At 46.1% G+C, this 13,868-nt stretch overlaps 1 protein-coding gene and 1 long non-coding RNA gene across 6 annotated transcripts in view; one reads left to right on the forward strand and one right to left on the reverse strand.

Moving 5' to 3' along the window:
- Positions 1-13,868, reverse strand: part of LOC309664466 (uncharacterized protein) — an 86,575-nt gene that overhangs the window by 6,497 nt on the left and 66,210 nt on the right. The gene's annotated exons all lie outside the window — the stretch shown is intronic.
- LOC309664560 lies at positions 406-1,674 on the forward strand. The gene is made up of 2 exons (XR_014265928.1): positions 406-756; positions 1,132-1,674. It is a non-coding gene; the product is annotated as an uncharacterized lncRNA (long non-coding RNA).

Genomic DNA, 13,868 nt, shown 5'->3' on the forward strand with positions numbered 1-13,868 from the left:
AAGGACAGCGCAGCTTGAGCCGGGTGGGTCGCGGGCTGGACTTCCCGGCAGCCCAGCCTCCCTGCCCTGCTCTTGTGACGCAAACTTTCGGTGCTTCAGTTTTACCCACGACCAAAACGAGGTAAGGAAGAAGCCACTTCCCTAACTCCTGCCCCACTAGTTGATTCCTGACTCCTCTCCTTCCGGAGAATGAACTGCCGGGAAGGCGCTGGCGGCTCGCGCGCCGGCAGGTGGCGCCCGACTGCGGGAAGGAGGAGAAATTCAGGAGACTCTGGGCTGCAGGGAAGGGGCCCCGGCAGCCCTTCTGGCTTCTCAATTGTCCTCCCGCCCCAGCCAGGAAGCAATCAGGGACTCGGCCTGGGCAGGTGTCTGGGGCCGTGTAAACTCAAAGCGTTTACCCTGCTGGTGGCTGAAAGGAAAGAGGCCAAGAAGAGGCCAGGGACTAAGAAAGTCCCACTGCGGGACCAGCGCTGCAGGCTTTCGGGCTAGAGGTGCCTTTGGAACCAGAATGACTGCTTCCCAGAGGACGGACTGCTGGCCCAGGGCTGCTTCACCCTCCCCACGAAGGCCCTGCTCTGTTACCTTCCGGTCCTCTGCCCACCACCTCCCACTTCCCAGAGCCGATCCGCACCCCAGGCACCAGCTCCGCGCGCGTGCGCAGTGCCAGCCCTTGCGCCCACTCTCCACCTGACTCTCGTTTGATTTGCCCAGTAACAGACGTCACTGTGCTCAGAGCAAAACAGAGGCTCAGAAAGGGTAAGTGGCTTGTCCAAGACCACACAGCTAGTAACTGGCTTCAAATGCAGTCCATCTGCTTGATTGTTTACTTATTTTTCCAACATTAATACTAGAGTAAGTTACTGACATATAGTTTTATATATAGAACTTTAATATATTTGTAAAATTATGCAATATATTAAATTATTTTATAGTTAATGACTATTTTTATTATTACTGTTGAGGTTTTATTTATTTTTTGAATAGGCAGTAGTGCATGCAATTCAAAATTCAAAATACACCAGAGGAATGCAGTGAAAAGTCCCCCACCTCAACCTTTGTCTTTCAGCCACCCAGGTCCCTCCTCTCCTCAGGAGCAACCACAGTTAATCCGTTTCTTGTGTATCTTTTCAGAGACAGCGGAATAGATAAAGATGCAGGGGTCCACTAGCCAAAGAATGTAGGCAGCCCCTAGAAGCTGCAAAAAGCAAGGACACACATTCTTCTCTGGGACCTCCAGAAAGAGAAACAGCCCTACTGACATCTTGATTTTAATCGCTTAAGACCCATTGCAGACTTCTGACCTCCAGGATAATAAGGCAATAAATCTGTGTTGTTTTAAGCCACTAAATCTGTGACCATTTGTTACAACATCTATAGAAAACTAATATGAGTTCCCAGTTTATAACTTATCAAATAAATATTAGATTAAATATTTAAATAGGAATACCATACAAACAAACAAACAAAACTTGTGGGGAGAGTAGATCTTATAATTATGGCTTCAAAGACAAAGAGTGAAAGCATTTTTAAAAACCTCTATATATTAAAAATAAACCTATAATGAAATTATCACGCAACTTACAAACTGGAAAAATATTTGAAATGTATAAAATGAACAGAGAATCATCTTGAATGGTAAAGTTAAGGGTGATTTTCTACAATGAATGTGCATTTTTTTTTTGTAAAGAAGATACATATTTCGACAGAAAGAAATTGTTACTGTGGCAGTTGTATTAAAAATGAATTAGAGACAAGTATGGGCACTTCACCAAAGAAGATATAGGGATGGCAAATACGTGTATGAAAAGATGCTCTACATCATTACTCACTAGACAAATGCAAATTAAAACTACATTGATACACCACTGCACACCTATTAGAGTGGGTTAAATTAAAAAGATGGACCATATCAAGTGCTAACGAAGACATGAAGCCACTGGAGCTCTCACACTCTGCTGGAGAGGATGTAGAATGGTACAGCCACATTAGAAAACTTGAAAGATAAGCATACACCTACCATATGATGCAGCCATACCACTCCTAGGTATTTTCCCAAAAGAAATGAAAGCATGTGCCCACACAAAGACTTATATGCAAATGTTCATAGCAGTTTCATTTTTAATAGCCCCAAAGTGGAAACAACCTGTCCATCGACAGGTTTATGGATAAACCAATTGTAGTATAGCCATACCATGGAATACTACTCAGCAATAAAAAAGAATGAACCATTGATATCTGCAACAACATGGAGAGATCTCAGAATAATCACACTGCATGAAAAAAGACAGACCAAAAAAAAAAAGACTACATACTTTATGGTTCCATCTATAAAATTCTAGAAAATACAAACTAATCTATAGTGTCAGAAAGCAGATCAGTGGTGGCCTGTGGTTAGGGTGGAGTGGGGAGGGGAGAAAGGGAGGGGTCACAGTGGTGCACAGGGAAACTTCAAAAGGGGTGGGTATGTTTACTATCTTGCTTGTGATGATGGTTTCACAGGTGTACACATACATTGAAACTCATCAAATTATGTGCAGTTTGTTGTATGTCAATTATACCTTAAGAAAGTGGTACTTAAAAATGGCTTGATCTTGGAAAGAGATGGAAGAAACTTAAATACATAACACTAAGTGAAAGAAGCCAATCTGAAAAGGTTACATCCTATATTATTCCAACTATATGACATTCTGGAAAAGGCAAAACTATGGAGACCATGAAAAGATCAGTGGTTGCCAAAGGTTGGTGGGAAGAGAAGGATCAACAGGCAGAGCACAGAGGATTTTTAAGGCAGTGAAATTATTCTGTCTGACTGAGTATCCACTATAATGGTGGACACATTTGTCCAAACCCATTGAAGTTACAACACCAAGAGTGATGTGTAATATAACCTACGGACTTTGGGTGGTTATGACGTGCCAATGTAGATTCATCAGTGGTGATAAATGTTCCGCTCTGGTGAGGGATGTTGATGGTGAGGGTGGGTTGTGCATGTGCGGGACAGAGTGTACAGGAGAAATCGCTGTACTGGCTGCTCAACTTTGCTGCGAACCTAAAACTGCTCTAAAAAGTAACGTTTAGTTTTTAAAAACTGGCTTGAACCATTGAATATGTTTTGTCTCTCATATCAGGGCTCTGGGGGCAGAGGGGGTCAAGGGTCTGTTCAGGTGCTACAGACACTACTGAGGACACAGATGCTTCCCATCCTTGGGCTGTGTCTCCCCTCCTCGTGTTACGAAAATGGATGCAGCTTTTCAAGAAGTCACATGCAGGCACAGCCATGTGTAGCAAAGATGAACTTATTTCTTCTTTTAGACGTCTTTTTTTAAGAGAGAGGAAAACTCTCCTGTGAGCTCTTCAGAGACTTTCCCTCAGGTCCCATTGGCCAAGGCTGAGTCGCATATCCATGGTCTGACTGTAAGGGAGTCTGGGAAGCGGAAGGGGGAGGGTTTCCCCGTGGGCATCCACCAGCACTCCTCTGGCACTTACAAGGCTGTGTGGCTCCTTCCTCCCGCTTTCTCCACCTGCTGCGCTCAGCCTCATTCTGTTCTCTCTGGCGCTCCCTTACCCCACTCTCTACCCCAGAGGGTTCAGTGGTGCTCACTGGGGTTCCCATAGGCCTTTCTATATAACTTCATTGTCCTTCTGTCTAGACTGCCTTATGCGTGCATATGTCTTAACGGCCAGACGTGAGCTTCTAGAACCACCCCTCTTTCATTAGGAGAGTCCCGGGACCTAGCCCAGTTATGCTTGAAAAAGTGAACTTGAATAGGAAGAAAAAGCTGATGGAACTAGAAAAGGTCCCGGAGAGGACACAAGGCAAAGGTGGGAGGTGGGAGGCGAGGAGCCGAGTCAGTACAGAAGCGGGTACTAAACACTGGAAGGCTTCAGTACTGAAGCAGCAGAAATGATCAAGACCTAGCATGATAAAGGACATCACTTAGATGAGCTCAGAAAAAATAGACCTGGGAATCTCACTCTGAAATTGAAAGGAGAGAATTTTAAAACAGAGATGGCACAGCTGGCCTCATGGGACAGAATTCTCTGTTCATTCAACATGTGGAACTTATTACCTCTAATAGGTCGTTCAGGAAAGACTACAACAATTTTTAAGTGGTTAAAAGCTACTAAATGGACAAAGTGACTACACTTGTTAATGCCAGGCCCTGCAGCCTCGCAAAACACCCTCTCCCGATCTCAGTTCTCCAGAGGTATCTTTGGGCTGGATGAGTCACGTGGGTCTGAAGTGAGCCTCAGGTTATCCATGCTTCATGACTCATCAGATCGAAAATCACCTCTGTGGGGCAGAGATTCCTGACAGCAGGAGAAAGAACAGGAGATGCTCCTGACCCCAGGATTGTACAGTCATTTCAGTAGCGACTGACTGTTCCTTGCCGGCCATCCCAGGCAGAATTCTAGAGACGCCCTGGAAGTTCGGGCCCCAGTCTTAGTGGGCTGGTGGCCAGCAGGCCCTAGCATTGGAATCAGGATGGTTCCTGCATATCAGGACCACTGCTGTTCTGAAGCCATTTATCTGAGGAGTACAGACGCTCTCTAAAGAGTCCAGCCCACTAATTGCAGACTCAGAGTCTTTAAGGAACATTTGAGCTGAATCAGGTTGAGATTCTCCGCTGAGCATAGCTCTTCTATTCTCTAAGTTCACTGGAAGCACCGGAAAGACATCTTGCAGCAATCGTTTAATCTCATTCACCTGCATCCCAGCCCCCCAACCTCAAGCTGCACCCAGTTTTAGGAGTCTCTAAGGTCTAAACCCAATTGGCCCTTTTCTCCCACTCCCAGCTTGGGCATTGCCAGGCGGCTCTTCAAACCATGCTCCCTGGCTCCCCGTGATGGGCCCTGGGGCCTGGGGTCTCCCCCTCCTCCCACTGCTTCTTCCAGCAGTTGCTCCCAGATTTGCTCTCCTCAACCCAGCAACCTCTGTCTCCTTCCCTTCTCTTTGAGCAGACGGTCCCCTCTTCTCTTTCCCCAAGAGGGCTGAGACCATCCTCACCAGCTTTCTTCCTTTTCTCCTCCTCTGATCTCCTTTGTGAGATAGATATGTTACGTTTTCTCTGTTCTTCCAAAAACCAAAATCACTGCCTCTCTAAGACTTGCCTTCCCCTCTCCGTTTCCATCCTCAACACAGCTACACAGTGACCTTTGGCTTGCGCCTCCCCTCCTCACCTGTGGTTCCTGCCCCCACCCCTCTACTGAAATGGCTCTTGCCAGAGCACCAGTGACCTCCTGGTCACCAAAGTCTAGGGCCATTTCCAGGACTTTGTTCTTTTTCCTGCCCTCACGGTCACTAGCCTGCTTCCGACTCTCCTTCCCTGACTCTTCCCTATCCTGGACCCCCAGCATTTCTTCCGGATGACCCGATCAGCCATCTGCACTGCAGTCTGGACCTTCTTGTTTGAATGAGAACATCTTGCTTCAGGGGCTCTCGCTACCTTCTGGACTAAGTCAGCCCCCTGACATGATGGGCTGTCACGGATGTGGCCCCGGCAGGCTTGCCTGCATCATTTGGGACCGCTTGTCCGTAGCCCCTTACACTTCAGTCACATCCAGACTCTTGTAGCCCTCTCATTGGTTTCCATGAGTTTGCAGGTGCTGTTTCCTCTGTCTGGAATACCTCTCTTCCCGCCACCACTCGCCTCTCCACTTCAGTGGAGGAAGCCGTGCTCCTGCTGCTTTTCCTGAATGTGTTCTATGCACTTAAACTCGGCAGCAGCCTCAGCCCTTTGGGTGCCAGGAAGGTACCGTGTAGCCCAGCACGCCACAAACAGACATCCTCGGTCTCCTGCTTCCACACTGGCTCCCTCTGAACATCCATTCCATCTCAGAGTGTCAACTTGCAGCTCAGTTCGGCAGAAATGCGTGGATGCTGCCCTGCAAGCACACGTTTGGCTAATTCTCAGCTCTCCGCCTTTATGCCTCACGTCCTCTCCTAAGGCCAGACCCATGTCCCTGCCTGTTCGCAGGACGGGAAGTTCTGATCAGCACTGATTCCTCTCCTCTCTCTCCCCCCAGCTACCAAATTCTGTCCCTTCATCCTTCACAGCCTAAACAGACAGACAAGCAAAACAAACAAAGCCCTATGCTTTGTCTTTCCTTTCTAGTACTCAATCTGGTTGTGATGGTTCATTTTCTGTGTCAATTTGGCTAGGCCACAGAACCCATTTGCTCAAACATGAATCTAGACGTTACTCTGAAGATGTGTTTAAGATGAGATGAACATTTAAGTCAGCAGGCTTTGAGGAAAGCAGATTATCCTCTCAAATGTGGGTGGGCCCTGTCCAATCAGTTGAAGGCCTTAAGAGAAAAAAGACTGAGGTCCTCTGAAGAAGAGGGAATTCGGCCTGCAATCCACCTTTGGACTCCAGCTGCAACATGAACTCTTCCCTGGGTCTCCAGCTGCCGGCCCACCCTGCAGATTTTAGACGAGCTGCCTCTACAATCAATCATGTGAATCAATTCCTTAAAATAAACCTCTCTCTCTCCACACACACACCCTATTGCTTCTGTTTTGCTGGAGAACCCTGACTAATACACTGTTCTACCTCCTAACTCAGCTCCCTGTTCCTGTGTTCACTCCCCTCCAGCCCACTCCAGTGATGCTCGCTGATTTTTTTGTAATGTTAATTTGCTCACAAAATTTGCTGGATCCCTACTGTTTATCAGTGGATGGCTGTGTTTCCCAAATATCAGATGTTTGTGTATCTTCACCATGTTTGACATGGGTTTTCAGTGTCTCGTCTATACAGTTACGTGTTTTAGATTTTTCTTTACACTGACCCTTCTCAGGGATGTTTGCATTTTGGCAGGAACGTGTGAATTTTTTTTCAACTTTTTATTTTTATTGGAGTATAGTTGATTAACAATATTGTGTTAGTTTCAGGTGTACAACAAAGTGATTCAGTTATACATATACATGTACCTATTCTTTTTCAAATTCTTTTCCCAATTAGGTTGTTACAGACTATTGAGCAGAGTTCCCTGTGCTATAGAGTAGGTCCTTGTTTGTTATCCATTTTAAATATAGCAGTGTGTACATATCAATCCCAAACTCCCTAACTAGCCCTCCCCCCTCCCCTCCCCCCTGGTAACCTTAAGTTCGTTCTCTAAGTCTGTGAGTCTGATTCTGTTTTGTAAATAAGTTCATTTGCGTCATTTTTTCTAGAATTCTGCATATAAGCAATATATTATGATATTTCTCTTTTGCCGTCTGACTTACTTCACTCAGTATGGCAATCTCTGGGTCCATCCATGTTGCTGCAAATGGCATTATTCCATTCTTTTTAATGGCTGTATAATATTCCATTGTAGATATGTAACACATCTTCTTTATCCATTCATCTGTTGATGGACATTTAAGTTGTTTCCATGGTTGTCTATTGTAAATAGGGCTGCGATGAGTATTGGGGTGCAAGTATCCTTTCGGGCCATGTTTTTCTACAGATTTATCCAGGAGTCGGATTGCAGAATCATATGGCAACTCTATTTTTAGTTTCTTAAGGAACCTCCATACTATTCTCCATAGTGGCTGCACCAATTTACAGGAATGTGTGAATGTTTAAGATAAAAGCTCTTGCAGTCCCAATCAAAAAGTGAAGAGCAGTTTTGTGGAAGGGTTTTGAGCTTTCCTAATTCCCTGCCACCACGCAAGCTGGTCCTCTTGACTTGAAGCTAAATTTCTAAGATGGAAAGTCCCAGCAAGATTGAGACGTGTGGGACTTCCCTGGTGGTGCAGTGGTTAAGACGGCACGCTCCCAATGCAGGGGGCCTGGGTTTGATCCCTGGCTGGGGAACTAAGTTCCCGCATGCCGCAACTAAGAGCCTGCATACTGCAACTAAAGATTCCACATGCCGCAATAAAGATCCCCCATGCCACAACTAAGACCCAGCACAGCCAAATCAATAAATACATATTACAAAAAAAAAAAAAAAAAAGATTGAGACGCATGACACAGATTACTACACCTCTCCTGAGTCATCAAGACAGAGGTGGCTCCTTCATGCAATTTGTCTCTTCAGCTGAGGTTGGGAGTGGAGATGGTGAATGTTTGGTCCCACCTGTGGGGGTAGGGATGGGGGTGGGGAGTATGAATGAAGGAAGAAGAGGAAGAGGGCAAGAGACCACCCAAGTTTTCGTAACTTACTCTCTGACGTTTGAAAATACCCTATTTCATTATTTTCTAGGATTGATTTCTGCAACATCTATTCCGACAAAAATATTAGAAAGAAATATGTAGTTTCTTTGCATCTGTTATCCCCTTTGTCAATATTAAACGACTTAGTCACTTCTCTGGGGAATTAAAGAGGTTGATTCATGGCTATGTGACCCTCTTGTCACTTCTGGTTCCTTTTTCCGTGTTCTATATCAAGACTCAGAGCCCTAGGAAAGGGCATTTTTGCACTCAGAGAAGAACCTGAGAAGAGCCTGTAAGTAAACTTTCAGAATAATCTTGATTTTGAAATTGCTTTTTTTTTTATAAGAAAAAATTAAGTATTAGTAAATTGGAATAAACAGTTGAGACCAGAGGAAACTTTAAACCTCTGCCTCTATCCCCGACAGTTTACCTCTGTACAGATATACCAGAAAGTCTTTGTTAACCTTGGCCTGAGGGATCTGAATCCCTCATCTCAGGGAGGACTGCAGCTTGAGCATCTTCTTAACAGAACAGCTGTGTGGACTTGGGCCATCCCTGGCTTTTGAAGAATTGATCTGTTAGCCAAGCCTCGGGTCGGGGAGAGGAGCAGGGCTGGCTCGGAAAGGCTGCCAGGCCTCACAGACAGTGCCATGCCGGACTGAATTTTTCTGTAGACACTCCTCTGTTTACCCAGTAGCTCTCATTAATCTTTCCTTTCTTGTGTGAAGGTTGCTTTCAGAGAGGAAGGCGTTCGCTGGCTTTCCCAAGGCAAGAACGATGAAAACAAAATTATGAGGAATTCATTTCACCTCTTGGCACTGCTCGAGCTATTTCGGCAGGCTCAGAGAACACTGCGGTCCCGACCAATTTATAAGTTTGCAAGAGCTTTAAAAAAAGAAAGAAAGAAAAAGAGAAAAGGACAAGAAACGCTCCGTCCTCCTTTTGTCCCCCTTACCGGTGCTGGGCTTCTGCAAAACGCCAGCACCCAGAGTGGGCTCGGCCACTCTCCTTTGCCTTTATTTCCGAGACTGTGGGCTGGCAGGACCCAAGGGAGCTGTGGTCCCCAGAGGTGAAGTGACCTATCCAAGGTCACATGCAGGCCGGACCACAGGTCTCCTGTCTCCTTGCCCCGTGGTCTTTTTCTATCCCACTCTGCCCTTTCTCCAAATCCCCTTTAAAATGAGATTCCCATCAAGTCCTGAGGTCAATGAGAGGCTGATGTGTTAGACTAGGTTCCCACAGGGGATTAGCAGAGCGGGTCGGAGAAGCAGAGAAAGAGAACATCGGCAGTGGGGTTTATTTTCCCCCAGGCTGTCTGCAGACTGTATCTGGGCTTGTTGAGCATAAGCCACTGGCTTCTGCATGGGGAGCCGGGTCAGAAGGAGCAGGTCTCACTTACTGGAAATCTCAGGCTGTCAGACAAGGTGAGGGCTCCCCACTTGGGGAAGGAGGGAAGCAATAGGACCGCGTTGAGTTCCTTGTCCTCTGGGTCCTTCCCCAAAGAAGGCTGCATTGGTTTCTCCTGCACTTGCAAAAGCAATGATCCTGTGGGTTTCTGTTTGCCAGCGCCAGAGCGACACTGGTGACGTGCTTTTTCAATATCCCCCCAATCTTGAAGGCGCCCAGGCTGGGCCACTTTGGAGGCTCTAGTTATTATTGTCACAGCTGCTGACTGGGCCTTGTATCTGAAGCAAAGGATGCGTTCTTTGCACCTCGAGAGTTCATCTGCGCTCAAAGGAATCACAGGACAACACAGGAATGTTCATCGCCCTGACTCCCCAACAAAGTGGGCGAACAGGGCTCTGGGGCTGCGGCTGGGGGCTGGGAGCCTGTGTCCTCCGTGCCAGGGCTTTTGCTGCTGCCACTGACGTTTAATACCCCCCGGGGAAAACAATCCAATCCACTGCCTATGCACCTCACAGCCGGCGTTTTGCTGGCGTGCGCAGGTTGATGGAGAAGCCTGGCCGCTTCTGTTTCCCATGGCAGCAGCTCAGCTCTGCGTGAAAGCAGATTAAGTGTGGGCTCAGGCTGGATACACAGACCGCACAGTTCTGCGTGGCTCCGCGCTTGGACCAGGAGCTTCTCATCACTGCCCCTGTTCCGTAACTCGTTCCCTCCCACCCAGCCACACAAAAACTCCTTTCATCCCATGAAAGAGAGATGGGTCCTTGGTGATATTCTCCTGTGAACTGCAGCTGTGGTTTCCTGGCCCCGGGTTGTGGCGCAAACTGGAGTTTAGGGATAAAGGCAGAAAAGTGGTAATTATTCTTGGAATATTGCCATTGGTAAAAGCAAAAAAGCAGGTACACGGTCCTGGGGAGACACTGATGTTGAGATAAACATTACTGATAATGGAGGCACCGTAAAGAGAAACTGCAGGTTAAAGGGATCAGGTTAGCCTTTTAGCTGCTGCTGGAAGAAGCAATGGAGAGAGAGGGAAGGGCTCAATCCAGGAGAGCAAGAGAAGGGAATAAAATAGAGCTAGAGATCTTTGGGGAAAAAATATTCCCAAGGCATAGAGAAAAACCTTTATGCATGAGACTGGAATCTGGCCTACAGCATGATTTTAAAAGGTACCAGGGAATAAAAAGAGGGTAAAGTAATTCAGATGACTGGAGAAGGAGAAGGGGAGGAGGAAGGCCGGGCAGAGAGAAGAGGAGGAAGTCACGTGAGGATTTCCCCAAACACCAAGGGTTGCAAACTGACAACCAGTAGCCAAAATCAGTGTCAGACTATTCAAAAATAATTTGAGCCAAACTTTTTTTTTTTTTTTTTAATCAGGAGATGCTATCCAAAGAAAATTAGATTTCTGGCTTCTCTTAAAAAAAAAAAATCAGAAAATCTGGTAACACTGGGTCTGTGTACAGCCTCGAAGAAAATCTGCTGGGCTGGACTCCTGCAACTTCAGCTGGGACATGGGCTCCCAGCCCCCCAGGACCCACTGCCCACACCCCTGACCCCCAGGAAGTCTCTGTATCTCTTGATTTTCTTCACTCTTTTCGGTGCCTGTCTGACCCCTGCAGGCGTGTGAAGGCTCAGTGCTACCCACACTGCCCTAATTTACCAGCAAAGGGAAAACCCCGACCCTAACCCCCAGCTCAGCGGAGAAGGTGGGGACCAACACTGAATGCTGCTCTCATCCCCTGACGCTGGGAGAGACGGTTCAGTTGAGAACGAATGCCTTGCAGCCTAGACCTCAGACCAGGATGGGCCTGACACCCGATGGAGATCTGTAGTCAGCTCTGGAGGGTTCAGTTAGGCTGTGCTGACAGAGGAGGTGGAGGACACCCCATGCAGATGACAACGCAAGGAGAGTTTATACCTACAGTGTTGAATGGCATTTCAGGATTCGCCCATAATTGGGATTCTGGGAATATATTTCAACCAAAATTAGAAGCAACTCTTTGAGGATCATGTTAAAGAGAGTCTGAGAAACTTGCCTATCCTGAACCCTCAGTGCCACGTAAACATGGGTTAGAATCCTGGCTCTTCTACTTACTCGCTGTGTGACTTTGGACAAGTTATTAAACCTCTCTGAGCCTCAGTTTCCTCATCTAAAATGTATCTATATAATCATACAGAGCTACTGTGAAAATTAGGAATAATGTATTTTGGATGCCATAACAGTGGCCAGACGCTTGGTAACAACTTGGTAACTATTATCTATTATTATTACTATTTTGCTTGTCCACTTTTCTAATTATGTATTTTGTGATGCCTAAAGGCAAATTTGGTATGTGGGAAATTTTAACTCGGTTGCTTAGGAACTCTGGTAGGAATTTTAAAACAGGTTTCCTGAAGAGTCAGAAATGAGATGTTGATGTGATGGGAAATGTGTCACATTGTGGTAGAAAACTGGGGTCTCCCTCCCACTGCTGCCTCTAGTCTAGGACAGCCTCGGCCAGCCCAGTCGCCTCCTTGGATTTTCGTTTCCTCATCGGCGGAAACCAGCCGGCCAGGTGTTGCTCATCTAGAGCTGTGCCGTTCAGTAGATAGAAACCAGCCACGTGTGACTATTTAAATTTAAATGAATTAAAACTAAATAAAGTTAAAAATTCAACTCCTCAGTTGCACCAGCCCTCCGTGCTCAACTGTCACATCAGGCTAGTGCTGACCATGTTAGACAGCACAGATACAGAACGTTTCCATCACCGCTGAAAGTGCTATCAGACAGTCCTGAATTCTAGAGATTGCTACACAGTGCCTGGTCGTCAGATGACCAGCATCAGTACCGCCTGGGACTTGTTAGGAAAGCAAACTCTCAGGTGCCAGTCTAGACCTTTGAAATCAAAATCTGCATTTTGACAAGACTCCCCCAGTGATAACATCCTCAAGTTTAAGAAGCTCTCACCTATAATATTTCTTCCAGCTCTAAAAGTAAAATTTAAGAATCTGGGTATCTGCCTGAAAAAGTCTTTGAGAAAGGAATAAATAACGAGCTTGTCCAAATCCTGATTCCCTGATTTTTCTAAAAGGAAAGAACTGGGGCCGTCTGGAGAAAGAAAGACCAGCAGAATGACTGCACCTCTGCAGGAGCGAGAGGATAGAAATCAACAGACATCTAAAGGCAACGTGTCAAACATTAGTGCTGGGAAGGCGGTGCAATCCAGCTCCTGCCTCTGAGCCTCTCATCGTTGGGACATTGAAGCCTTGCCTTAAGAGCCTCAGAGGAGGGACGTTCTCAATTTGCTGTGGCAGCAAAGAAACAAGAAGAAACGGGTTGCATTTCCTAGGCACCTTATCTCCAGGCCATCTTAACGTGCTTGCCAAAGCTTCCCTCCTTAAACCTCACCAGGAAGGAGCTCAGGCAGGTCTTTTATTCAAGTAGGGAAAATGAGGAACAGAGATTGGTGAAGAAATCAAGGCCACATTCAACAGTGAGAGGAAGGGCAGACTGGAACACCAGCCCTGAGCTTGTGGTCCAAACGCGCCTCTGTGGCTCGAGCTATAAAATAGGAGAGAAGGCATTTGGTCCTCTTGCTGCAGAAAGTTTTGATGTCTTTTGGTGACATGCTGTTTTCAGCACAAAAACAAAGGGGAATAATATTAGATCTGTTGCTTGTGAAGAAAACATGTGCCTCTTACAAGACAAAACTGCAGTAATATATCTTATTTAATTGTTATTAGATTGTATTGCCGAAGGCTAAAATTTTAACGTATCCATAAATCTGTTTCTCACTTGCAGAGAAATCTCTTTATAAAGAACACACTGTACAAGGATGAAGGCAAGAGGAGGGAAAAATGAATCTAAAATCTGCATTATTAATTTTTTAGACAGCAAGCAACATGGTACCTCATAAAGGATATTAGAAAAAAATGAAACAACTGGGATTTTTGATTTGCTGTAGAGAAAAATCTGCTGATTTGAGAAACATTCTTACAGGGTAAACTATTTTGATGCAAAAAAATGAGCAGATAGAAATGGATTTGTGATATACAAATCAGCTCTTAAACAGTCACTGACAGAAAGTGTGATGTGTTTCCAGCAGATACAGTAAGCTGAGCATCCTGTCACATAACCCAGAGCCGTGGAATCTGGGCGTGGCTCAGGGGACAGGGAGACCTGGTCTGAATTCTGCTGTGCCACCTACTCTCCGTGTGATCGCTGACACATTTCAGCAAGCACTCCAAGCCTCGGCGTCCACTGTGTGAAAAGCAACCTCCAGAGGCTTTAGGGAGGATGCAGAGAGATGCTATATATAAAGTGCTCCTAGGACATAA

This window comes from Balaenoptera physalus (genome assembly GCF_965194825.1).
Source record: "Balaenoptera physalus genome assembly, chromosome: 7".
Taxonomy (NCBI): Eukaryota; Metazoa; Chordata; class Mammalia; order Artiodactyla; family Balaenopteridae; genus Balaenoptera; species Balaenoptera physalus.